Source organism: Lonchura striata, chromosome 1, assembly GCF_046129695.1.
Source record: "Lonchura striata isolate bLonStr1 chromosome 1, bLonStr1.mat, whole genome shotgun sequence".
Taxonomy (NCBI): domain Eukaryota; kingdom Metazoa; phylum Chordata; class Aves; order Passeriformes; family Estrildidae; genus Lonchura; species Lonchura striata.
In genome coordinates this window covers 28,047,252-28,074,906 of record NC_134603.1, presented here as the reverse complement: position 1 = coordinate 28,074,906, position 27,655 = coordinate 28,047,252, and the positions used below count along the sequence as shown (strand labels likewise).

Genomic DNA, 27,655 nt, shown 5'->3' with positions numbered 1-27,655 from the left:
GACAGGTCCTGGGAAAAAAAAAAAAAAAAAAGTGCGTGAAGAAGAAGCGGGGAGGAAGAAGTAGGGTACTATTGGAAAATACTGGCTGGACTGCTCCATCACACTGCCTGGTTCACAGACGTTCACTTCTATTCCTCTCTTAATTTATCTCTTGTGGCTCTTCCTTCTACTGCTGAAGCAGTAAATAAGTAAGAGTTTGTGTGTGATTGTTAGCTGTGAACATTTTGGGGGCCAGTGAAGTGAGGACACAGCCGAGGCAGTGGGTTGTGGCCTGGCAATACTGAGCAGGTTTTGCTTCAGCTGGAGCCAGAGCAAAGCTGCTCTCAGCCCCAGCCGCCGCTCCCTGCCACTGCTGCGTTTGTTAATAAGGAGACATGCGAGGAGAGCTAAAAAGGGAAAAGCAAGCGTCTTGAGGGAACTCTCAGCAACAGCAGCACAGTCTCCTCCAGCGCATTTTTTTGTCTGTTAAAGGAAAAGGGAGAGAGAGAGCTGCCATCCTGTTAGCCACAGAGCTGCTTCAAGGCCGCAGATGAGTCCGGTCGAGGGGCTCGACCCTAAACAGTTCCAGCCCTGCGGGCAGCTGCGGGCTGTGGTGCAGCCGAGGGCGGCTGCAGCCCTGGGTCAGCCTGGCCGGAGCACACTGCCCCGCGCCACGGTACCAGCGCCTGCGGGCTGCTCTCGGGAGCGGACCCAGCGGTGAATGGCCCCCTCCGAAAACACTGAATTCCCACCTCGGCCGGTAACTTTGTGATGGGAAGCATCAGCCCTGCTGCTGGAAGGACGGAAGGAGGAGGGAGAAGCCGTGCAGCTGGGCAGAGGCCTGGAAACAGAAGCAGTAATGGATGGGACCCGTGGTACCTGTCCTCTCCCCCGCTGCACATGTGAACCGCTCTCCGGAGGAAGCCGGAGCAGCGCTGCCCAGACATGACTGGGCGCAAAGTGACTGCGCCCGCGGCGCTCGGCACGGGAGCACCCCGAGCTGCACACAGCGGAGCAGGAGCGGACCGGGGAACCCCCCCGCCCGCCACGCTGCACCGGCAGCAGCCGTGCCCTGGAGCTGGCGTGACAACAGGGGATGCCCCTGCCTGCCTTGTCTGCCTGCCGGGATACTCCGCGCACCCACGCTTTGCCGAAGCTGCGGGAAGGGCACCCCCGCACACACGAGGGAATCAGGGCTGGCACCCCGAGCCGGGCGGTGGGTTGCCCCTGCCGTGCGCGCACCGGCGCTACCCCGCGAGCAGTCCCCATCCCCCGCCGGATCGGCGGGAGGGGTAACCCGGCGGGGGCACACGCCTCGCAGCCCGGTGCTGCACCGGGGCCGCCGCCGGAGGCACCTCGCACCTCACCCCTCACCCGGGCAAACCCCGGCGCTCCGCTCCGCTCCGCCCGCCGCCGGCCCCGCTCCCGGGGGCGACCGGCACTGCAGCGGGGGGGCCGGCGGCGCCGCGGCCGGAGGGCAACAGGCGGGCGGGCGGTGTCAGGCGACAACTTCGCGCAGCGCCGACGAGCGAGTTGCGCTGCCGCGCAGGACGCGCCCGCCTCCGCACCCCGCCCGCGCGGCCGGCTGCGTGCCCGCGCTCGGCGGCAGCGAGTGAGCGGAGCGGAGCGGAGCGGAGCGCGTCCGAGCGCGGCGGCGAGCGGCACCTGCCGAGGGCAGCGGCGGCGCGGAGCGCTGGGCGGCGGCGAAGCCGGGCGGCGGCGGCGGGCGCGGAGCGGAGCGGGCTGGGCTCGGGCTGGGTCCGCGCCCGGCGCCGCCGCTGCGCCCTCCCGGCTGCGAGTCCGCCCGGCTCCGGATCACGTGGCGGTTGCCGGAGGCAGAGACTAGAGAGGAGAGAAAAAAAAAGCGCCTCATTCCTTCTTCCACCGCCATACTGTATTTTATAGTAACTCTCATTTTTATTCCTCCCTTTTACTCCCGCTCGGTGAGTACCTTTCCGCTGACATTCTTGTCCTCCTTTTTTGTCCTGTTTTTTTTTTCTTCCTTTTGGTTTTTTTTGTTTTCTTTTTTTTTCTTCTTTTTTTTTTTTTTTCTTCCTCTTTGATTATTGTTTAAATGGATTTGATCTTTTGCTGATGACAAGTTTTTTTCCTAGCATGCGATGGTTACTAAACTGTGAGCAAAAGGTGCTGCTGGGGCCGGGAGTCACTGGGAATGAAAAATGATAATATTAATAACACCAGTCCAGCAACAACTGATATACATTTAGTAGCTATATATCTACATATGCAACTGGTTTTGTTGTGGCACGGAAAAGCAATGTGAAATATGATGCTTATTTTTTAAAGATAAGAGAAAAGGCATGTTTCTAACTCTTTTTGCAGAGGATTTTTTTCTGGTGTTGTTTTATTTTTATTTTTGGGTGTTTTTTAAGGGCTTTTTTTTTTTTTTTCTTAAGGAGATGGGAATTGCAAATGCATTTTACAGCAGTGTTTACACAGAGTTTGTAATCTTGCAATTCTGGTGGAAGCCACAGAGCAAGATGTTAATTTTATTATTTTTGTTACTGTTTCTTTTTCTTTTTCTTTTTTCTTTTTTTTTTTTTTTTTGACAGTGCAACCAGCAGGGTTTTTTGGTTTTCCTCTTCTTCAGTTTTTGATGCCTGTTTATAATGTGAAACTTTTCTTGCAGCATGTTGCAGTCATCATTTTTAAATACTTTTTTTCCTCCCTAAAGATAACAAAGCAAAACAGAAAGCCAAAGAGATGAGCCTTACTTTTGCACATTTTGCACCGTCACTTTTTATTCTTTTGCCAGCAGTGTTTTATGATGGTTATTGTTATCATGATGATGATGATGATAGATATATACATATATACAAATAAATACATTTTCAAATGATGGCAGTGGAAGGTTTTCCTGGAGAATGAAGTGCGGTTTGGTTTCCTTGTCAACGGAAGATGAAGTGAACAACTGAACATCTCCCCAGTGCAGGTACTTCATCTCCTTGTAGGCGTTTCCACACTGTGTAAATTTCATTGTGAGATTTTTTTTTTTAAAGAAATCTCCTTCCACCCCTTTCTAAACGTGTCTGTGCAATACACATGAGGACTGGACTAAATAGCTCTGCCTTGTGATTGCTTGGATACGTGCAAAATGTTGCACTAATTGAGCCTAGGTCAGTTAGAGCTGAAGAGAGGTGTTTTATGTGCTGTGCTCTATAGAGGGGAAGGCAGCTGGGGGAAAAAAAAAACAACACACATCCCTCCTCTCCTCGTTGCATTTGAAAAAAACCCAAATAAACAAAACAGCTAAAAATAAAGCCCAAACCGAAACTGGATGGAACCTTGAGATCCTCATTAGGAGTACAGATGCTCACAGGACTTTAGACAAAAACAATAGCTCTGGCCATGTATTGTGGTGACTCGTGTGTTTTTGTGTGTCTGTTTAAATTTATCCATTAGAAAATAACTGTGAAACAGCAAAGGAGGTTCCCTCGGAGAGCTGGCTCGCTGCCACATGAGGCATATTTTGTAGCCCTAAGGGCAGAAAACCCTTATATCCAACTTCTGCTCCTCGTATTAAAAAGGCGTAAACAAGGCAGCAGGTTGCCTCGTATGACTCTAATTCATTGGGATGGAGATTAATCAGAAGCTGATACTTGCTTGAAGGTGTTTCGTTTTTGTTTGATGATTAATAGTACCACTGGCTGACGGGGAATGGGAAATTGTTACTTTCTGTGATGGTTACTGAGAGTTCAGGATTGGAAGAGAAACTGTTACTTTTCACTGAGAGCTCTTAAATGCTTAACAGAGGCTGCCTCTGATGTACGGACAGGATATTGGTTCTGTAAAACACAATTTGCAAAGATTTTTCCAGATGACAGGGTGGGATGCTTTGGGGTTTATTTATTTATTTATTTCCCTCCAGAGAGAAATATGGTGTGATATTATGCTAAAGTTCAAGTGCTGAGTGTTCTGTGATGTTCTCTGTTGTTTACTTTATTGTGATGGGATTGCTTACTGTATTTTTTACAAAGAACATTTAAGGATCTATAACTGACTATAAAGATATGTCGTGTATTCAGATGTGGAAACTAAAGTAAGTTACTGAGGATATATATCTTTTATCACTGTTATATAAGCAAATATAATTCAGAGAATTACAAATGCATCTGGAAATTTGAGGCTTCTAATGCTTATGTTTAAATTCTTGCAATGTACCAGCTTTCTTTAAAGTAGAAAGTGTAAGAAGTGTTTATGTCATGCAATTAGTCATGTTGAAAAATAAATTCATTTGTCTTTGTGGAAATATATTATGTATTTGCTCTGGCTTTTTCCAGTTTTACTGTAATAAAAATATTTTGCACATATTTATGCATGAATTCTACTCTAACATGGTAAATACTTTTGGCAGCATAACAGGGTCAATAATTCATGTGTCTAAAAACTAGCTGAGATATTTCCATGATAGATTATGATGACTTTTCTAAAATACATACGATCTGTTGGGTCATTATTGCACATTTTAAGAAGTCTCAGCCTGCTTACTTTTTCATTATTTAATTTTAAAAGCAAGCCCTTAAAAACAAGAGAGATTGAAACTTTATTCTCCACCCATTTATTTCCATCCCTCCTTATATTTAGATGAAGTATTTTCTTTAAATTAGGTGCAACTCCCTGTAAGCAAAATATTTTGCTACTGCTAAAGCACTGAAATAAAGTAACTAGGCTAGCAGTTTCCAGAATGATCCTTTTGTCCTTTCTTTTAATACTGCAGGTGTGTTGTGTGAGTAATTTTGTGCAGATAGTTGCTGAGTGAAGAGTTAATCCTGCTCACCTAGTCTTATCTCGAAGTCTGAGAAAGTGCATTCCTAAAACTTTCTATTTAGTGCCAGATTTCATCCACAAAGCACCTGTTGTCTGAGTAGTATGGTAATTAATATACATGCATTTCATTTGCAGTATTCTGAGGTTGTAGGACTTCATATATATCAAACAGCCTTGGGACCTTAAAACAGGAATAAAGGAGCCACTTTTGAAAGAGGATCCTTCTGCCTCTATGCAGTATGTGGACAGAGTAGGATTTGGCTTGGTGGAATTGGTTTAGGCTTGGTGTTTCTATAGTTCTGCCATGACTAATGTTTTAGAAAGCCATAGTTAGTGTCAAAGACAATTGTCCTTTCGCGCTTTTGAGATGAATAAAAATTTTGCCTACACATTGCAGCTTCGTTTCTACAGGTGATGATATCATTATATTCCTTATATAGTATGGGAAATAGTCATACTGCCCTAGCTCCTGAGAGTAATGGGTGTCTAGACTGAAATGACATCTTCTATTTTTCTTTACATCTGTTTTGGTATTCAGGACAGTATAGGGATTTAAGACACCTTTATAAAGGGTTGTAAACTGAAATTTTTGGAAAGCAGTTTTTCTTCTTCCATAACTAACTATTATTATCAGTATTTACTTGCAAATGAAAAATAACAGGTGAACAGAAATGAGAAACTGTATAGCATTGTGTGCTGACTCATGAATATGTGGTTTTAGCTGCTGTTGTGGCCTGAACTGGTAAAAGAAGACTATCTTCTTACATTTTTCAACATGGGAGATAGAACTAGATTGGCCTCTGGAGTCATGAAATCTGTTTGATATGATACTAGGCTGATCTTCTTTTGTTCAGATTCAAAAACTCTGGTTTAAATTTAGCTGGGGTATCACATTCACTGCACCTCTTGAAGGTGGGGCAGAACCTCACTTTTCATGCTTTTAAAAACTGAATTTCTGTCCTAAATTATTCTCTCTCTCTCTTCTTTTTTTTTTTTTTTTTTTTGCCACTGCTGCCCTTAAACAGTAAGGCTCCTTCTCCATGTCTTTGCTCTTCAGAATATAGTATATTTTTAGAGAGCAATTGAATCTCGTCTTCCCTCACGATTTCTGGGCTTTACTGGGAGAGGTTCCCAAAAGTGTGACTGGTTCTGGGAGGGGATGTTGAGACTGGCTCTGCCCAAAATCGTGCTGCAGCAGAAACAGGGAAGCTGCATTTGAATCCTCTTCTGCCCACACTGGTCTGTTCTGTTTTCAGCTGAAACGGGGCTTGCACCATGTGGACTTTTCCTTCACTCTGCCTAGCCAGCCTGAATTTCTTTGGTTGTAGTGCAACAGGAAAGAACTCTTGGGAATTGCTTCTGCCACACTCTGGTTTTTAAATGCTCAAGAGTTTTCTACATATTGTCTTAGTATTTTGTATTCATACCAGGGAAGGGAATGTAAACAAGTTTGAGGCAATTCTGTATCACAATCTTATTGGGAATAAATGTGAAAATTGACTATGGTGTTCTTTAAAATTTTTACCTTATTAAAGTCTTTGCAAGTTGCTTATATTTTAGCTCTCTAGTCTCCTAAAGCATTATTTTATGGCAGTTTGTTTCTCTTTTATAGTGTTATTTTTCCTAATTTCTTCCTTCCCTGCATTTTGACTTTTAAAAGATAAAAAGATAAAAAAGCTTAATAGTGTTTAAATGGTGGGATTACAAAGACTGATAGGTCTGCCCTCAGATGAACATTTTAAATTCTCTTGGTCTTAGAGGATGTGGTATGCTGTCAAATTCTGAAGCCAAATCCTGTATGTTTTAAGTACTTGCAGAATATCTGAACAGAAAGCTAAAGTTGAATATTTCCTAATGAAAAATTATGTAATCTGTGACACTGTCTACATAGTTTTCCAGTTGGTAACTCCTTTAAACTCAGATCCAGACTAACAGAAAAAAACAAAATGCTGCTTTTAAGTAGTATAAGGATTAAAATGCAACATTTTGGCCTGTGTGAAGGTACCAATCTTACTTTATGATCTTTAAACAATTACAGGAGTAAAATAGCTTTAAGATTATTGTTTTGCACATACCCACATTAGGATAATTTGTACCTTTTTCCCCCTGTTTTTTTTTTCTATTTCAAAATGACACTCTAATCTCTATAATGCACTTAATCTTTCAAAAGCGTTTATACTTCAGCTTTGGCAGTATTTTGTGAGAAAGTTTATTTTTGCACAATGAAGAGTGATTTTTCATCTCAATGAATCATCTGCCAACAATTTAAAAAAAATAATCAAGTAGACCTTCAAATTACTAAGTTAATTTCAGGTTGCTTAGTGTGAATAAAATAACATGTTTTATTGCTGTTGTATTCTGGAATAAAAATATAGATATGTAGATGAATAGACAGGATCACAGAGAGAGAGATTTTTAAAGATGCTCTAATGTGATAGAGAATTAAGAAAAACCTTACGTTGATTATCCTTCAGGGCTTAACCAATACTTTTGATTAATAGCTAAGAGTTTAACTTTCTTGATTTTGAACTTATACAGACCTATCTTATCTGCTGCCTCTTGACAAAAGCTACAGATTAATAAATTGCCTCTCTGGTACATCACTGTGTGTCTCCTGGCTCCTTACATCCAGGCTGGCCTGCCACAGTGTTGGGGCTCAACCATTATGCAGTTGCATTTCTGTTTCAGGTGCAGAGTTGTTTTTTTCCTCTGATGCAGTTATGATATGCAGTTATGATGCAGAATAATTTTTATCTGACTTGACTGGCAGAGGTTTGAAGAAGCAGAGGTGGATTTCTTATGAGTGATGACCAGCAGTGCAGATAAATGCAGTGGACTATCAATGACACTCCCCAGACTCATTTTTTCTTTGCATACTCACAAGTCTTTCTCCTAAAATACCCAAAGGTCTGATTAAACCTGGTTTACACCAGTGGTCCTTCCCAGGTAGCTTTCTCCTGATGCCAGTGATTATTGCCTCTACTTATGGGCAGTCTCTGAACAACCAAGTCAAGCTGGAGCTCTGGAAACAGCTCACACTTTCTGTAGTTAATTTTATGGTCCTCTGAGAACAGCTTGTAGTCCTTTGGACAGGCACTAGCTTATAAAAGGCAGTACAGACCATTATTATTATTATTTGAAGAACAAGAGACCTTAAAGAATACAATGATAACTCTTGGGCCTTGGTGATTATTGAATAAACTGGTGAAAACCAGGTCCCTGTCTTCCCACCATGCCCCATACCAACAGCCTTTTTCAGCCTGTCCAGTCACACTGGTTACCTTCTTCAGGGTCCTCCCTTCAGTCAGTCATGTGCTTTGTGGTGTTCAGAGTCAACAAAAAGGGGATATCTGGCACAAATCAAGTATTTATGAGATTCTTAATCTGACTGAAACGAGGCTAAATTTGTTCTATAGGAAAGCATCACGTCAGTACAGTTCATTCAGTAAAAAGGTGTCTCTGTTTCTGCTCAGAGTTTTGTATAGAAGGGGAACAGGACCTATTGTCAAAGAGATATGACACATCTTATTAAATCAGGGTAACTTTACAATTTGTAGGAGGCACTGCACATGTATACTTTGCATGCAGTATTTTTAGATTGACTGAAGAATTGGAGTTTCTGTGTCAAAGAATTATATTTGCATAGTGTTGACAATACTACTTTTCCTTTCTGTTTTGTCTTATAATGGAGTACAAAACCACTAAAATGTTTACACTATCCTAGACAAGTTCTTTTTTAGAACAATACAAATGAAAGTAACAAAGATACCTTTGTGAATTTTTGCACACCAGGCCTGTACTCTAGGCTTACTGCATGCTAACAGCTCTTCTTGTGGGCACAGGGAGTTATAGTAATAACTCGCTGTCTTTTACAATGAAACACTGTGCTTTTAGTAAGTGCAGCAATATGCTTCTGAGCTTGATCTGTAATGTAAGTTACTGTTTATAAAAGAAAATTCATTCTGTCTAGTTACAATATTTTATCAAATGATCCTTCACACAATAAGTATTAGAATAGAAGTATTATAAGATTTAAAAATGCACTGTGCAAACTGTCATGCACTGCCTAGTAAACAGGCCCCCTGAAGGTATAATTAAAACAAAACTTCCTCTTTGGGTACCTTTTAAAAGGGATTAATGCTACTGTTTTCTAAGTAGAACACACACACATACATGGTACCATTTCTCATCTTGTATTTGCAACTGATTTCACAGGATAAACCCCAGCACTTGGGGTATTGCACAGTAGGTCACTTTTCTAATGTCTTTACTACATAAATTCACATCCACTTTGTTTTCTTTTTCCCAAACTGAAGAAGGATGCAATTAACTTTTCTTCCTGCCTATACAACCTCCAGTTAAATGGGAGTCCTTTAAATGATACAGTTACAAGATTGCCTCTGGAGAGGTTACCATCTTCTACTTGGGCATTTGTAAGTTGTAGACAATTAATGTACATTATGAATACTAAAAAGAGAAACTGCATTTATTCCACTTTTGCTTTACAGGGGTAGTTTATCAGGACATTAATGCTATTTTTATTGTTTATTATTTTATGAAAAAAGCATGCTGGATTACTATTTGTCAGCATGTGCCCTGTTCCAGTAGGTGCTGTAGAAAGAGAAAGGTGCAGAATTAGGCCCTGGTGCTATTAAAATCAGTGATACATATGCTGGTCAAAATTTAGTGTCAAACCATTTTTTTATTTTTTTTTTTTTGGTGGATTTTTGATGAAGTGGTTCCCACAAAAGACTCTATTCATCTCACTTAACCTTGCTGTTTAAAAAATAGGTTTTTAGAACTAAGGTAGTCATCATTTTAGCCATCTAAAAGTTAGTCATTGAAGTCTAACACAGTAGCTCAAGGCTTTGTAGTCAACGGAGATAAATATTCTCTTCCTGAAGAGAATTACAGATTACATCCCAACAGAGGCATCTATGGACAGCTGAGATGAACAACCTTCCTAAAACACCTCTCTCTTTGTGCTGATGAGAGAGAACCTAGATGGCCTATTTAAAACAGATCCCTAACTTTTTGATGGATGAAGTTAAAGGAAACGAATCGCATGCTCCCCAGTCCTCCACTTCTTCATATCCTAATTTTGCAATGAAATTTTTGGTTAAAATTTTTTTTTTTTTGCCTCTAGAATCTTCATGGCTTTAAAGTTTTTATTTGAATTTATTTTCAATTTCTCCAGAAATTCTTTTCACAAATTTCACAAGTATATAAATGTGTTACTAAATATTTTGAATCAATTCTGGGCTATGACAAAATTCCTAAGGATGTCTGATGGAACCAAGATTTCACATCTTTTTCACACACTTCACCTAGTTTTCTGTCTTTTTATAATGTGATCCAACAACAATTGATCCTTTAATGACTTCTCCTCACAGAGTCCTATTCTAAAATCCAGGGACTTAAGCTGTTGGGTACAATTATGGACCTCATTTGAAAAACTTTGAAAATTTTTGAAACAGAACAATGATGTGGATGGCAATGGAATCAGCTAATTGTACTTTATATATGAATCATTGTAAGATATATTTAAAAAATAAATAGTACATCAAAAACAGAAGATCTGAATTTGATGTCTCTGAAGATGTCTATGAAGTTAGATCGTGAAATTATAAAAGGCTTTTTTAGTTTGTGAGCTGAGGTCATCCAGGCAATGTAGGGGAAATATTTCGCTACTGATAGCATGCTGCTGGTGTCTTCATGTCCATGCTTGTTTTTAAATACTCCAGTAAAACCTGTACTTTTGGATACCAGATAGATTTTAGTTTTCCCTGTCGCAGATAATTTTTAGGACTGGAATTTTATAAGACTGTTAATGTCTGTAAAATCAGCTTTTTTATACAGTTTACTTCAGTGCCTTGCTTCAGATCTGTCCCAAGTCATTATGTGTAGCAGGATGCCAAGCAACGGCCTATTCATGACACTGCACAATATGTTGTGATATAAATCTCTTTTTCCACAAATTATGAATTCAGTTATTTCATTCAATATATGTTTGGGCTTTCTGTAAGATTTTCTACAGGTAATAAATTATATGAAATATATGAAAAATACAGTGTACGTGTTTCCACCGTGGGTTTTGTCTTCTTCTTGGCCAGGCACTAGCTGGGCGCCTGTGCAGACATCATTAAACTGCTTACACAGGCCATGTTTTTCACTGACAGCATAGTATGAAACCAAACTAAAACTGAATCCAAATTAGAAATGAACCATTTGGTATTATAGGAGTAAGCACAAAACTCAGTGTGTGAGAGTTAATTGCCCAAATACCACAGTATTACTACCATGATAAAGTAGGCTGCAGCTGTAAGCTCTAACAGCTATAATATAATGGTTTGCACAGACTCAGAAATCTTACGGACTTGTCAGAATTGAGAAGGGAAGTTAAAAAGTTGGAGTTCTCAGCACTTTAAAATAACTGCTTCAAATAAGCGCAGTAATATTCTCTGGGGACTATAAACTGTTACTTGCAGCTACCATGTCATGTTACACACTTCACCACCTTTTGGTCTTTGTTCTTCACGTTCTATTTATATTTCAAACCTAGGTTTTTGTACTGTCCCTCAAAAATGCATTGTCTGAGCAGTGTTCACATAAAACAGATTTACAAGGCTAAAACCATTTGCTGACTTCATGAAGTTTTCGCCTCTTTTTCTACTTTCATTTATGCACCATAACATTTCCTTTTTCACTCTTGCCTCTCTGCTCTGAGTTAGGAGCACAGTGTTGTCACGGGAATATAAAGGTCTCATGACCATAGATTGTCAGAACACAGATAGGTCCAACTGAATTTCTCAGTGAGAGTAGGGCATATTAGCCTAACACAAATTCAATGTCTCTGGTCTCTCTCTGCACACTGCTCTGGGTGAGTAGGTAGTCTAGGCATCCTAGACTAGACTTTGTGAAAGGCAAGATTACAAGAAAAATAATTGCAGTTCAGTTTAAGGAAATTATTTCAGGGATGCCACATTTATTTATTTTTAATTTGTTGTACAATAGTGTAATATTTCATCTCAGAAATTTAAAAAATGGGTTCAGAAATTCATGATACTTGGTCACAAATACTAATGAATGTTGTAAATACTCATCATAATCAGAATAGGACTAGCTACTTTACAGTCTCAGATATTTTAAGATCAAAGTCGACCCAGCTATAGAGACTTGTGTCACACTGATCTGCATTGACAGAGGAAAGCACATTTTCAAATGTTGGCTGTGCTCATTTGAATTTCTGTATCTTTTTTACCTTTTATTTGTAATTTGTTTTTTAATTTCAGACTTGTTGTACCTTTCAACTGGCATCAGCACAGCTCAGTAGGGTGAATGTAAAGGAAGCAATAGGAGAGGGATGGAAGAGGGGAGAGAAGTAGAAAGAGGAGTAGGGACAGAAATAAAAATGGATAAAAAATTCCCAGTGATTCATTGGCTCCAGACAATGGGGATATTTTCAATCCTCAGTCTTCCTTACCTTCCCCTGTAGCTCAGGCTTCTCTCCCCCTCTACTTTAGCTTTCATCACCACTACAGCTATTTCACAACTTTTTTTTTTACTTAAAGAATGAAACCATAACAATTAAAGTGTTGTAAACAAGAAAATATACCCGTCTTCTCACAAAATATAACATGACACAATTCATGTAAGTGGTTCTTGAAGCAGGAATATTTTCCTCCTAGTAGTCTTACCTCTTTGACTATGAAAGAATGAAATGGTTTAATAGTTCAGGAGCAAGACAAAGCTTAGATTTCTTGTTGCTTTATACCCAGCTTGAACCCTTTAAATCAGTTTGCACATGACTTTGTGTTTCAGTTTTATTCATCTGGATTCAAAACCAGACTTGCTATTGGTCTTTATTTACTTTTTTACCTCCCTTTCCTTTAAAGCCTTACTTCCAGGGGTCCTTCTTACTCCTTATCCTCTTAGAGAGAGTATAAGTTAAAAACTATTCCTATTCTTTTATTTAGTTTGAATTTTGAAGTGTATTATTCAGCTTTGTAGTTCAAATACTCACACCAGAGTAAAGAATGCTATCTGATATTTTCCTGTGCAGTGTGACTGTCAGAAAAGATTCAGGGACCCCATGGCTCAGTGCTGGTCATGGTCCCAGTGCTGTGTCTTTCTTCCTAGCTGGAAGGTAGACCACTGTGAAGGTGCAGAACTGAAAGGACACTTTGGCTAAGCCTCTTTTCAGTCCTTACTTCAGGTACTTGCTTCCTCTCAGCTGTTCCCACCAGGAATCTCATACATCTCACAAGGTGGCTTTGGGAGTGTTAATAGAAATGGTAGGTTCAGTAACTGGTCTTCCTAAGAAAGTATTTCCTAAATCTAGAGCTTAAATTGGTCCAGTGGCTCCCTATACCAATCTGCCTGATGCAAAAAAGGCAAAGGTTAGCTACTGAGTCGATACAAAACAAGACCCAGTTGTAAATTTGAAGACTTAATTCTTTAAATAGAAAATACTAAGAATTCCCGAGTCCTTTTTAGATGCTATAATCAATTAAAGAAATTGAGTAGAGAAAGGTGTTAGATTTCAAAATATTCTAGATGGAGTAGTATTAATTACAGATGCTGGTGGAACAGGTCCAGAGCAGAACAATTGGGTCCAAAAGGCTGAAATAAATTTTATAGTCTAAAAAAGCATTTAGGAAAAAATCTAAATGCTATAGGTCAAATGCAAACATGCTATTTAATACATGAATAAATAAAAATTTCATAAACCTGTAAGAAAACAATTGCTTCTTTCAGGGATTTTATATTTAAGCATATGAAATTTTATTAACATTTAGGAGAATTTGATTTTAAATTTTCTTAAACGATGCACTAAAAATTGATGCAACTGACTATGGCCTCATTACTTGACAGGAAACATTAAATTTTGTTGCTATTGATGTCTGCCTGATGTATTGTTTTTATGTGTTTAGAATCTGATTATTTGTGCTCAATTTACTTGAGTAATGTTTGAATAGCAAGTTTCTCATGTCAATGGGGTATGCAGGGCATCTGAACTTGGTATTTCTGGTCCCTGGGCAGTCTCTGTGAGAAGTGGGAGCCCTTTGGAACAACTTAGTGAGATACCCAGATCCCCCAGAGAACCATACTGAGAACTGTGACTGTCCCACAGGATAAACAGGAGCTCCTTCACGCACCACGACGTGCTTGGCAGAGATCATGCCCATCTCCCTAGAGCCAGGGATCTACTTTCAACACTTTTGTTTCCTGGGATTTTTTAGAGAGAGTTTGTAGAAGACTTTCCTGGGCCTTCAGAAAGTTATAGTGTGAGATGCAGCTTATTTGTTTAAAGGCAGGTAGCACTGGCAGGAGCAATCTGCATACCCTTGGAGCCCCAGGCCATGTCTTTCAGCCTTAAGTGTTATTTAAAGGTCAGTAAAGGGAAGCCTACCTTAACTTTAGGTAACTTCACTGACAGTACAAGAGAAGTTATGCAATTTGGAACTTGTCCTTGACTGCTGTTGAAATACAATGCAATGTATCCCATGATTCAGAATTTAGAGTCATTTGCAAAAGAGAGAACCCTGAGTTTCTTACTCCTTTGAGTAGATATTCTGAAAATATTGGTCCTGCTGAGCTCGGTAAGACTGCCCACACAAGCAAGAAGAAGGAGCTGTGCAAACAGATCTGAAGCAAATGTTTTGCAAAACACAGGTGAACTGATGTCTTTCTCACTGACTCATATCTTTTGCCTATTCTCAGTCCTACCATTCTGTCATCTCTGCCACAAATATTAGATATTTTAACTTTGTAGTTTACTTTGCAACACTTGTCTTCTTCAGTGTGCAGCAAAATAATTTCATATTGCCATTACCATTTCACTTCAAAAGGTATAATCCATAATCATCAATTTATTTTATGACCAGCTCTTTACTATTATGTTTTACAGCCTTTCAGTGCATCAGTAAATTATCTTTATAGAAGTACAGTAATAGAGTTGGGACCTTTGGTTCTAGGAACTCCCTAATGAAAATTTCAAAAGCCTTGATCCTTTCCTTTCAGGAAAGGATCTTTATAAGCTGTCTCTTTCAAAGCAAATACTTTGTGACCACTGGAAAGTGATAATAATGTATTTATTGATATTGGTTACTTCATGTAACATGTATGTTTTGAAATAAATTGCTTTATTCTCCTGATATTGGACTTCGCCACTGAAATTCAAAGAAAGATTTCCAATTTATGATACTTGCCTCTCAACTGTTGCTACACAGAGCAACAAGCAGTTCTGTCAACTTTTGAAAACAGAGAAAATAGTGAAAATTTTGAAAGCCAAGAGAATTTTGAGTGTCTATAGTAAATACAGAGTTAAAGGCTTGAGTTCAGTTCTTTTGTGAAAGTTTTATTGTGTGTGGAATGTAGATTATTGTGCATGATGGCTTAGGCAGTCATCTGTGCATCTACAGTAATTAGTGTATATGCTGGCAATCTCTGGCCTGGAAAAGAGAATTGCAGTGAAAACAAGGCTGGATGAAGGTTGTCATCATCATCAAGAAGATATTTCACATGCAAAAGATACTCTAAGTAAATATACTAAGGACAAGGCATACCAGGTATTCATCAGGTATATAATGTGTAGCTTTCTATGTGTGGCTTGTAGCACACCTGGGTGTCAGATGTTGCTCTCACTGGTAGTTATGCAACACTTTGAATATTAGTCCACTTGGGCTGTGACATTAAAGATTTTTTCATCTGAGGACATAATTTCTTAAAGATGAGATATTGTGCACAATATTTTCTCATGAAACTATCTTTCCTTTTTTCCTATGTGTTATGAGTAGTACAGCACATACCATGATATGTCAAAAGTGCTCCTGTGTAGCTATATCCATGGATACTCCTGGTCTTTCAATTAAGCCTATGACAATTTTGTTACTGAATTCCTTGGAAGCAAGATCAGCCTTCTGTTTTCAATACAGCAGGATTTATTTCTTAAATGTGGAACGGGGTATTAGTGCAATAGAGTTGACACTCTGGTACCTGTTGAATCAGGAATTTTGATGACACTAGAAATACTTGATTTAATCTAAAAAGTTCAATGCTATTTTTCCTATGAACTTAGTTGGTATATAGGTTTTCTGGTACACAAAAATTGAAAGTTTTAAAAATTGAAACAATAAGATGGTACATTTTAGTGTACTATTTAGTCTGGTACACTAAAATTGAAAATTGTTTCTGCTGGAAGTAAAGAATAAGTTATTTTCAGAAGAAGCTAGTTGGTATTAGAATACATAGAATACTAGACTAATGATGTAATAATAAATGATACTGAAATGTTTATAGTTAATTTTATAGTTAATTTTATAGTTTATTAATATTAATAAGTTGATGCAGGAATTGATGCCTTGTGCAATTAGACAGATATCAGGACAGATCACATTGTCATACCAGTCAATTAATGATAATATCAACTAACAGCAACTTTATATTCTGTAGAAAAACAAAACCTTAATATATACTATAGAAAATATGCTTAAAGTAGGAACACATTTTTTATAATGAAAACAAAAAATTGCACTATACTTGCAAGAAGGTGAAGTAGGAATACATTATTAGATCAATATTGCAGCTCATATAAAAGTCCTGAAATAATTTCAAATGATAGGAGCTTCCTAAATTCTGGCATTTCCTAACTTTGTGTTCCTTGACTTTGCCAGCTTCCTTATCTTTTTCCAATATAGTGTTTCTTGAATGTGTATGTGTACAGTCTATATTTACTCTCTTGGGGGAGATTACATGTCTAGGCAAATGTATTTGAAATTTCATTATGAAATATGCAATAATGATAGCATAAAAATACAACTATTTATGAAAATTGCTTTTGGAGAATTGCCTTGTAACTTCTTATTGAAGCTATAAATTTGAACCATATTTTCTATTTGAACCAATGCATGAGGAAGTATCAGAATAAGATTTTAAATTAGAAGCATGCTTTAATGAACAAAACACACCACTCAAGTTTGGTCGTATCTGTATCTCAGCAGAAGCTCTGGAATCAAGTCCTCTGGTTTTTGTGACATTGAGCTTCCCATATATGTTCACATATTTCATTAGAACAGTAACTTTTCTTATTATATCAGGTAAATTTCATCTAAGATTTTTAAGACCTTACAAATGCTTACCATTTAAATAATGATAGGAAAGGAAAACTGTATTGATTTGTGTACCCAAATTGTGAAGGACTCCAGCAATGGAAGTGAGATTAACATCTTATTAAAACCATAGAGGATGAGCTCCAACCTCAAATCTACATGATTTATATGCAGAATTCAACCCACTATTAGTGTTCAAGATTCTGCACTAGAGTATGTATTCATTAATAACAATTAATTCTTTTCAAAACAATACACACAATGTAAATATTTAATTTCTTTTCAATGTGAAATCATCTAAAGTATTTGCGTGCATTACCCCATTAATTCATTCGGTCAGATCCTATCATCAGCAGTATATTGAAAATATAATAAATGAAAAGATCCTGATGCTTTTTAAAATATTCTTTCTATTAGCATTTTTTTTGTCTCATTCTGGTATATAAGACTTCCTGAGGTATGACAGCATTGTTGTTGATCTATACTTGAGGTATGATTTCAGAGTTCTTGTATTATTTTTGAATCGTCTTCAACAAATCTCAACTTAAAAAGAAGGAGAAAATAAAAGGAAAAAAAAAGGACTTTATTAATAGAATAAGAAGAGCATGTTTCAGAGCAAGTGGAGTAGAAAGAGACATCAAAGCCAAGTTAACAAATTGTGAACTTATCATTGTGAAATCATTGGAAAACTCCATTTTGTAGGCAAAAATTTAAAAAGACATGCAGCTAATTTTGATTTTTAAATTAGCTGACTTTCATGGAAGTCGTTATGTTCCAAGAGTTATAAGAGAATCTATGAGAAGCTGCTGAAGTCATTCCTTCATATACTACATTTATATATATATGTATATATGAAATCCTATATATTACATGACCTTATCTTTTATGATATATGGTGTCAGATAAGATAAAAATTTCTGCTTAAGACAGATAAAGTTTTGTTGGTTTTTTTAACAAACCCCACATATTAGACTACAATTGAATCATTAAAAATGAAAGTAGTTTTTTCACAGGCCAAAATAAAAACCAAAATTTCTTTCAGTGAAACCAAATGCTAGTTGACATAAATCAATGGAAAAATATTGCTTGAGCTAGTGTGGCTTAAGTACATAGTTTTGCTTGCATATTTAGTCTCAACCTAACAGGTACAAAGTTTGCAAGGTCTGTGGTGTGGTAGGGGGTGATATGGCTTTTGGCTTTGGTTATGATCCCCCTTGGTTGCGCAGGTAAAGACCTGTCAACCTCCAAAATACACATATTTTCAGGGTCTGTAAGTTTATACTTAATATGAACACACAATTAAGTGACTTAAGTAAATTAACTTGTCTCAGAATAAGAGATACTTTGTAGACTTAAAATTATTGTGGAGTTCAAATGCAAGTGTTTCATCTTGGTGAAAAATACCCTTCTTACTTTATTCTGCAGTATTATATTGAAAAATGCTATAATGCCAGATAAGATAAAGATTAATTTCTTGAAAATCAGTATTGATATTTTCTGTAGTCAGATTCCCAACCAGTTACTAAAGTCAAACTTAACTAGTTAGTAATATGTTTTGAGAGTCTGAGTTAAACTGGCTGCTATAGAGGGACATCTACAATTGCCATTTTTGCCATAATCATATGACAAGCATAGTCAAAATATTATCATGTATACGGGGTGCAGATAAGAAAACCAACTTATTGCAACATAAATTAAGCCAAAATTCTGTAAATTTCTTTTCAATAAACACTTAGAGGTATCTTGCCATCATCTAATTTTTTTATTAATTTGCCCACTTGTGCTTTGCCAAATCCCAGCACAAGGCATTTTCCCATTTTACTATTAAAATTGCTTATAAATTAGAGTATTATGGATTGTGGTGTTATTGTGCATCTAGTGTGATTAAAAGGGTCCTAATCCAAACCAGCAATTTTTGAAAACATTACAAAAAAATAATTTGTATATTTGGGGATTCATTGGTTCTGTTTTATTTTTAGATAATAATCTTAATTGAATTAAAAAATATTTTCATATTTATTTAGAAACATTAATGATGAGAAGTTTACTTGTACAAAACAGAAGGCAGGAAATGGGAGAAAACTTTGTCATTCAGTTTCTCAGCTCCATTTAGGCAACATTAGCAACATTTTTCCCCAAAGTCTTTATCTCAGCCTCTTTTTTTTTTTTTTTTTGAGGATGCAGCAATGCTGTTGACATATGCAGTCCCTCTGCCTCCTCCAGCTTCAGTACCTCTAGTTTCTTTTAGATCTTATATGACTTTCGGAAGTCTCTGGGTATGCTTAATTATATCAAACTCAATGCTGGGCTAGTGTGGTCTCAGAGACCTGAAACTTCTCTTTCTTGTGCAGTCCTCTGTAAAACTTTCTGTTAAAACAAGTTCTCCCTAAACTTTCAGATGATCAGCCTTTCAGGCTGTGGGCATAATTTCTACAGTGAAAAGTTGCAGCATAAAGAAAGAATATTCTGTTGCATTTAACTGGAACAAAGGGCATTTGGTAGAAAAGAGGAGACTGGCAACACCTGTCTCTCTTACTAAACATATATTCATTAATTCATCTGGTGGGGGCTTTCCTATCAGTATCTTTCCCATGGTCATTAGAGATGGATGTGATACTGATTGCACTTTGGAAATAAGTATTAACATTGCTTACTTTCATGCTTGTTTTAAAGCACAAAATTTAAAAAAAACATCCCAAACATTGAAGTGCAGATAAGGCTTATCATATTTCCATTAGAGAAAGCTTAGAATATGAAAATAATTTTCCTGTTGATGTAAATTGCCCATTTATTATGACATTTCTTCTACATATGTGCAATACAATTAACCTTCTTTGAGTCAATATAATCTAGTTAATTTTACTCATGGACTTCAATCTTTGACTGCTGATGAGAGTATAGTCACATCTTATGGAACACATTCAGGAGTCTTGCCTGCAGAAAATATGTAGAAGAATGGTGTGAGGTAGAAAAATCCCTTGTAGAAACTGTAAAGATAATGGGCAGTGAAAGGAGCATAGTATCTAGTGGCAGGATATATATTCCCAACAAAAACATTTGATACCTAGACCTTCAGTAAAATTTCCTTCTACTCTCCTTTTTTCCCTCTCTTTAATATTTCAGTTTCACATGAAAACCTCCTTCTGTCCCTCTATGTAGCTACTAAAATCTGAAAAATTTCATTGGCCTTTTATAATTATATAATTGTTCAGGTTGGAAAAGATCTTCAAGATTTTCAAGTCTAGCTCTTAACCCAACACTACTGTGTTTACTATTAAACCATATCACCAAGTGCCTTGCTCACTTCATTTTTTTTTTAACATTTAAATAAAATACAAATAATTCCATAAGCAAAAAATAAAAGGCAAGGAGGCTACCCAAGGCTAATGGTTATTTGAAGTTAAAGTAAAATTTAAAAAAAACCTTGTGACCTGGACATTCTGGGTATGGTGACCGATATTTGCATCTGATATAAGCTGGTAGGATGTCTCCACTAAATCAGTGGAGAATCATCTACCTGGTTGTATTCTTATAACTTTTTCACAGCAAATTTGATGGGATTTACTTCCTTTCAGTGGTAAATTCTGCAAAACAGTATGATTAATTCTATACTTGGAAGGTCATTTCAGTCTTATTTCAGAATAACTAATAGATCTTTGAAAATGTTAAAGTAATGTATGTGTGTGACATATGCAGATGGTAGAAGAAAATGCTATGCACATGAAACCCAAGTACAGAAATTATGAACTTGAAACTATCTTTTCAGTGAAAGCTATTTAGCTCTAGATCCTCTCCTTTGCATTTTGAGAGGATTTATAAGAATGCATTATTCATAGCGATGCAACAGCTAAAAAATCAGTTGTTTCTGATGGAAGGTGGTGGACACAAGTTTGCATACTTTTTAGCCTTTCATGTTACTACTGCAGAAAAATCTGTCTTGTGCCTTTAATACTCTATTGATTATAGTCAATCAGACATTTTAAATAGACTAAGGTATGCCCTACTTAGCAAAAACTGCATTGACAAAGAGAGTTTATTAATGAATCCTAGAAATTTTGGCATTAATTAGGCCTGCTGATGTCTTAAATGTAAAGGATAAGTGTATCATTCAGTAACTCAATTTTTAGACTGATTATTAGAGATAAAATGGAGCATGTTTTTAAGTCTTGAGAAGGGTTAAATAACAGAAGGGTTTAAGTAACACAGTCACCAGATGTTCAGCTGTCAAAACACCATTTTTCTGACTGTTTTACTTTGGATCAAGAATTGTGATTTGTTCTGGGAAGTGTTCTTTGGAGACCTCATGTCTGAGAGGGGTTAAAGTATCACACCATGTGAGACACAATTTTAACTCTAGCATCAGACCTTTTGAGAAAAAAAATATAGGGTCATTCTCTGTTGATAAAGAGAAAAATATCCATAGGTTAAAAAGTCATTATTATAACATTTCTTTTTCATTTTTGTGTTTTAGAACCAATACTTTTTTTTCATTGGTATCTGTAATGAGCCATAGCTAATATATGGTACTGAAGTAAGTATCTGTGAAAGTCAGCTTTTCAGTATGAAAGAAAGGGGACAGGTGGATAATTAACATATATTTCCAGATTTTACCCCTTGCATATGTATGTTTAAGGTCCCTGAGCCTCAGCTATCAGCTCATGGATGGCGTATAAGATGATAAAGTAGGAAGATATTGTTTTGCTTTCGACCTTGTGGCGTGGGTATTATGCCCCAGAGTGTTTCTGCCTCTTTGTTCTAGTTATTCTATTTGTTTGGCTAGTTGGAAGTGCAGACACTCTTATTGATGTAAGGTATCATAACCTCAAATAACCACAGCACAGAAGCTTTGTGAACATGAATAGGAAAATATAATGGACAAATATTTTCACACCAGGTTTTATTCAGCTTCATTGGAATGCATTTCTTGAATGCAGGCTTGAGGAAGCTGCTCTTAGTGAAGGACCTAAGACCTTGGAGAGCTGAATCAGAGGGATGTCAACTTGCTTCTCACTCTTGTGATTCCTCAGATTAGCAGCTGTTTTGATTTGTGCTAATGGCTCCTAAAAATAATTTTTAGGCAGGAATTCTCAAAGTATGAGACATTCTGATAGTAATTTTTTAGGGTCCTGGAAAGTACCATTAGGTAGAAGATTAAGAGAGCTGCTGGTAGGTGCTGTTAATACTCTCATATCGGCAGGATCCTTAAATGTCTTAAAAGGCAGCTTTTCCTGAGCTTTTTTCAATGCTAGAAAAAGGCATGCTTGTTGCCAGAATATGGCTGTTAGTCAGTCTTTGAAAATCTTTGAGCTTTTAATATCAACATGTTACATTGAAAGAATCTGTCTCTGTGGTGAGTCAAAAATAAATGGTGTATAGTCAGGCTACAGGATAATAATGTTAGTATGGGATTAATAAAATTTATAGGTGACAGTAAAGTGGTATAAACATTCCCTGTTGTTCTTTTAAATGTTTATGAAAAGGTGCACAAGAGGTCCTTGACATGTGTTTCCAATGACCACTCTTTAGCTGCCTCACCAATGAAGAGACACCTAGCAGAGGATCCAAGATTTGGATTCACTGATTTTATCATGAGAGTTTCTGTAAACAGTGCCTTTAAAGATGATTTGCTGGAGTTTTCAATCCATCTAAACCTTGAATACAAACCCCTTCTATATTTACTAAATACTCTTAGTTTTCACTGGGGACAGAGCTAGATTTGCAGCACAGTCTACATCTATTGACTCTCCTGGTTGTTCTAATGCTTTTGAACTGTGCCTTTCTTTGCCATGGGTTTTTGTTTTTGTTTTTTTTCCCCCATGCCTGAAATGGAAATAAACCTCCAGTAAAGCCGTCCATCATCAAAATTTCTTGCTTGTGATTCATAGGTTGTTACCCATCATTCTAAGATTTAAAAAACAAATGTTTTAATATCTGTGCTTTCAACCACTGCCACAAAGTTGTCTACAGATATGCTGAAAAGGTAATCTCCAATATTAGTAAACCTATTAAATCTATTCTGGATGCTTTACTCAGCCAAAGGTCACTCAAACTGGAAGGAAGAGAAAATAAAGGGCTAGAATATGTGGAATAACTGATTTCTCCACTCTGTGTTTCATTTTTGGCAAAGCACTTGCAGGTAGCAATATTGCCTTCTTTTACATTGGTAAACATGTGTTCTGAAAGAGAGGGAAAAGAAGCTTTTTCCTCTGGAATTACCCATTAACTGCTTGAGACTTGGGGGAGATGAGTGGTTTAAATAAATAGGTAATGGTCTCTGTAAGGATGATATTCTCTTATGTACACCTAAGAGCTTTTTGTTGGTAGAACGTGACAAAAGAGAGGCTTGGAAATGAATCAAAGATAGGTTCTGCTCATGCTGGGCCTGTGTCTGAAGTTGCCTCAAATCAGCCAAAAGGGAGACTGCTCTTCCTGTGTAAGGATGGTTGGATTGGTCTAATAAGGAAAAAAAAACACAATTACAAGAAACCACAATTTTCCTACGTCCATATTTAACCAAAAATACTAAACAATAAGTTTCTTTTTGTCATTGGAAATATTTTGTTATGAGATGATGGTTCATCATTGATCTTCACTTTCTGCTGATGGAACAGCTCTCTTGGGAGGCAAATATAATCAATATCTATCTTATCTGTTTGACAAGACAGAAAAAAAATCAAGAAACATACTTCAGCTTTTGTTTCAATGATTTAAAGCACATTTTCTAACTTTTTATTTGAAAAATCTGTTTGTAAATCTAGTCTAGAAAAATGCTGTTTTTATAGGCTTCAGGAACATGTTTCATTTGGAATGAATGAATTATTCCTTGCTGCAGACAGCTGTAAATACATAAAATGCTCAAGCTTTTTGAGGCTTGTCTCAAATGCCAGCACAAAATCAATGACAAAAATCAATGTCTTATATGTGCAATACTTCACTTAATAATTTTAAAAAAATATTTCAAGAGCCAGATCCAGAGCAAATTTTCAGAAATAGCTTAGCTCCTATAGAGTCCTATTGATTTACTCCCATGCTAGATCTGGCCCACTGTGGAAACTAAATTTCATATAACTGTATCTTTTAATGTATTTATTTATTAGTGCTGAACATCATTACATTTTACACTACCACAAAAGTGGATTGTATTTGTGGCAAATTCTTTACCTGCACAGAATCTGTAGTTGTGTCTGACATGGAACAAAATTGCACTTGACATTTATAAGCTCAGGATGGAATTTTCCATTTTGTGTAATTTATAAAAGAAGTTCATTACTTAAATTGCACTGATGATTATAACTAGTAATTTGCATGAATGATTAGGATGTCTGTTGTGAATTAGGGATTCTCAATGAAATTTACAGCAAGTATGAAATTTTCAGAAATTTTATTTCTATGTTGATTTTATATAGATTGTTTAGATTTATCAAAGTAGCATAAACTACTTAATATCATGGTTTAAATAGTTTGTAAGTCTATATTAGGAAACTACAGAACTATTAGTAGACAGAACTGTTTCTCTTTGCCATTGGAATACAAACAATAAATAGAGTAGGCTTTTCAAAAACAGTTTCTTAAACTTAATTTGGTGTGTCTTGTGGTTACCCATCCATACTATTGCAGCCCTGGCTTTATTAGGTGGTGCAAATGCTGTGCATTGCAGTGCTGGGTGTGGAATGAACTGCAAAGTAAATTTTCTGCTATAGGTGAAGAGTAGGACTTTCAGAAATTATAATTATAAAAATCTGTGATGCTATTGACTTGACCTGCTGCTGACTGTGCTCATCATCTCGAAAAAAATCAGGAAATAACTCAAGTGGGAATTAAAATGTTACCTCATAAAACCAATCATGTTTGTATTATTTTGTTAGTATTATTGTACTTTCTCAGTTCCTGACATCATGCATTTGAAAATCTTTACTTAATACTTTATCAAGGTATTTATGATTTAATATCAGTCATTTAATATCAGTCAGCACATTGCTCATGAAAAATATCCATTTAGCTAAGTAATGATTTTCAGACAACTAAAAAAATGCAGACTGTATCATGTATGCCTTTTTTCCTTTTTAGAGGACTGTATATATTTAAGGTAAGTAACCTGACTTTTGCCATGTCTTTAATTGTTATACTATTTCCTCTGGTTAATAACTAATACTTCCTTTAATTTGTTTTCTATATGTGACACCTCATTTTTTATACATTTCTATAACCTGTATTTAATAACCAGATCTATTATTGTACAGAATAAATTAATTAGATCATACAGAAGTTAATACCATTGGGTAAGAAAGCTGAAGCAAGGTAATTCATCCTGCATAAAAAGGAGTCATGAATCATGGCCGGCTGCTGTTTGTGCACAAGTAGTTAATGTGGATTTCCATACTTAAAATATAAAGTTGTCTTATGGTGGTTTTTATTGTATTTTGGGGAAAAACTGCTGTTAGTAATATAAAGAGAATTGTGTCTATTCTTCCATTTGCAAAGCTCATTAATTAGGTAATGAGACTAATTTCAGGATCTGACATCACATGTTAAGGCATAGTCTTTTTGAGGTCTCTTCTGATTTAATTTCATATTTCTGTAATTAAATTGAGGTAATGAATAATACAATACATTTTCACGTTTGTGAAATAATATAGGCAGCCTCTTTAAAATTCAACATTATATGAATAGATTATATTTTATCTGTTATATATTTGTCTATGCTGTTTATTACTCGTTTCTGTCCTTTTGGGATCACACACTTTTGTAAAAGACTGGAAATACAGAATGTTATCAATGTTAGGTGTTTCACTTCACAACAGCAACAATACCAGCCAATATCTTATTCAGGAATTTAAGACAACATTAATTAAATTCTGCCATCGAAAAAGGTGAGTATTTCTCAGCAAGGAAAAATTAATCTGCCATTAACAAGTACTGAAACTGTTATTTAGAAGCTTAGTGTTCATGGTAATGTCTAATTCTGTTATACCTTTGAACAGCATTACCATATTATAAAATAAATAAATAAATACATATTTATTTATGTAAAGGACATGCATTTTGTTGTAATTTATATTTAAAACTTGGAGTATAGTTACTGGGTTTTTTGTTCCATTTGAAGTAATGGAAAATGTCATACTTGGATTCATTGTAGGGGAAACAGTGTTTTTATGGTTATCTAATGAAGATTATATTGGAAAGTGACTGGGAATTACCCTTAAAAATGGAGAATATACAGAGATCACTTTGAAAACTGAGGAAGAAATGTAATATTTATATTCATAAGAAAACATTTGTTTCATACCTGGCATTGATTCACAACAGTTGTGTGTGACATTTATGTAAAAGGGCGTATGGTTATCTTCACACTCCTTGAAGTGTTTCTCTGTGCCAGAGGGCTGTTAAAAATTCCTTTTGCTGCCAGTAGCCAAGGAGTTTTTACCACATTCAGAAACTGCCAGGAAAGCTGGGTCCTGTCCTATTTCCCCTGGCCATTCTTTGTACTACTTGTGAGAGAGGGAAATTGTGTCCCCCGCTGCACCAGCTGAGCATCACTGCGGGATCTCATCCCCCTGCATCCTGCTGCTGCTCTTGGCATGCTGTGCAGCAGCCGCACTGCTCGGGAGCCTGCCTGGTGGATGTAGGTGAACATTTATTCACAGCTGTAAAATAAGCCTCATAGAGACAAGTGTTAGACATGACAGAGAGAGAGAGAAAGTAAATCCTCATTCTGGGTTAGTTAAAGGAAAGCTTTTTGTTAACATCTGAGAGCCTATGGCTTTGGCTGCATTGCAATGATCATCCTGCCTGAAGCTCCTTTTCTAGACAGACTTATACCAGGATCAGTATATGTAGCAAGAGATCCACTGGCCAAATTCATTTTTCTTATGCCAAACTAAAGTAAACAAGAATGGCCATAACTCTTACAAAGTAGAATTTTGGGAATGGCATCATATCTCAGGATAAATTGCTACAGCTGTCTCCAAATACATGGCTTTGTAAAGAAGGAACATTTTTCACATTAGCTGTACTGAGCTAATTGCCATTCTCTTCACAGCTGTAAAGATTTGCATTGTGTTGCTCACATCTGTGTTTTCTGAAGCACAGCATTCTTATGGTCTTCTAATAACTGGTGCGGTAATACAGCATTGCATTTCAGTAGTTGAGAAAGATAAGTCTCAAGCCTTACTAGAGTGAAATTCCCTTTACTTTTACATAGAGATTTGACTGATGTATGGAATAACCTGTATTTGATGAAACTGCTCTTCAAGAGGGAGTGGGACAGATTGCATAGTGGATTTTTTGGCCGTAAAGTCAGCTTGATGAAGGCAAGGTAAGGTGACAGATTGAATGGTACAACCAAATCCATTATTACTATTGCTTTTCTGGCTCAGAATACAAGTCCAGTAAAGACAACAAATGCTTTAACTGAATAGCAGATTAGAGTAGTTCTTCCATAATCCCCTTTTTAAGAGGTATGGGGAAGTGATCTTCCTTCTCCCCAGGAGGTAAGAAGGTCATGTCTGCTAAGGCTGGTGCAAAAGAGTGAATGTCATCTCTGAGAAAGTAGGCAGGAGTCAAATAAATTTGCCAAATATGCTCAAATTAGAGCTGTCATTTGTCTTTGACTGAACAGATGGAAATAGAGAATGAAGACCATAGCCTTCAAATGTCATTGGGGAAAAAAAAATCAGCTAGAAACCTAAAGCCCATCTAGGAAAAGAACCATCATGAAAGCCCTAGCCTCATGTTTGTTTAAAATTGGAGGACTGGTCAGACAACTATTTCAGGTAAAT

At 37.0% G+C, this 27,655-nt stretch overlaps 1 protein-coding gene across 9 annotated transcripts in view; it reads left to right on the top strand.

Annotated features, from left to right (window-relative positions):
• Positions 1-1,731: 1,731 nt before the first annotated feature.
• Positions 1,732-27,655, top strand: part of RALYL (RALY RNA binding protein like) — a 372,311-nt gene continuing 346,387 nt past the window's right edge. For 3 of the 9 annotated variants that reach the window (XM_077783045.1, XM_021550591.3, XM_021550592.3), the window contains exons 1-2: positions 1,732-1,922; positions 2,846-2,932. The gene's annotated coding sequence lies outside the window, so the exon portion shown is untranslated. The other 6 variants (XM_021550594.3, XM_077783049.1, XM_077783051.1 and 3 more) reach the window with 4 other exon arrangements.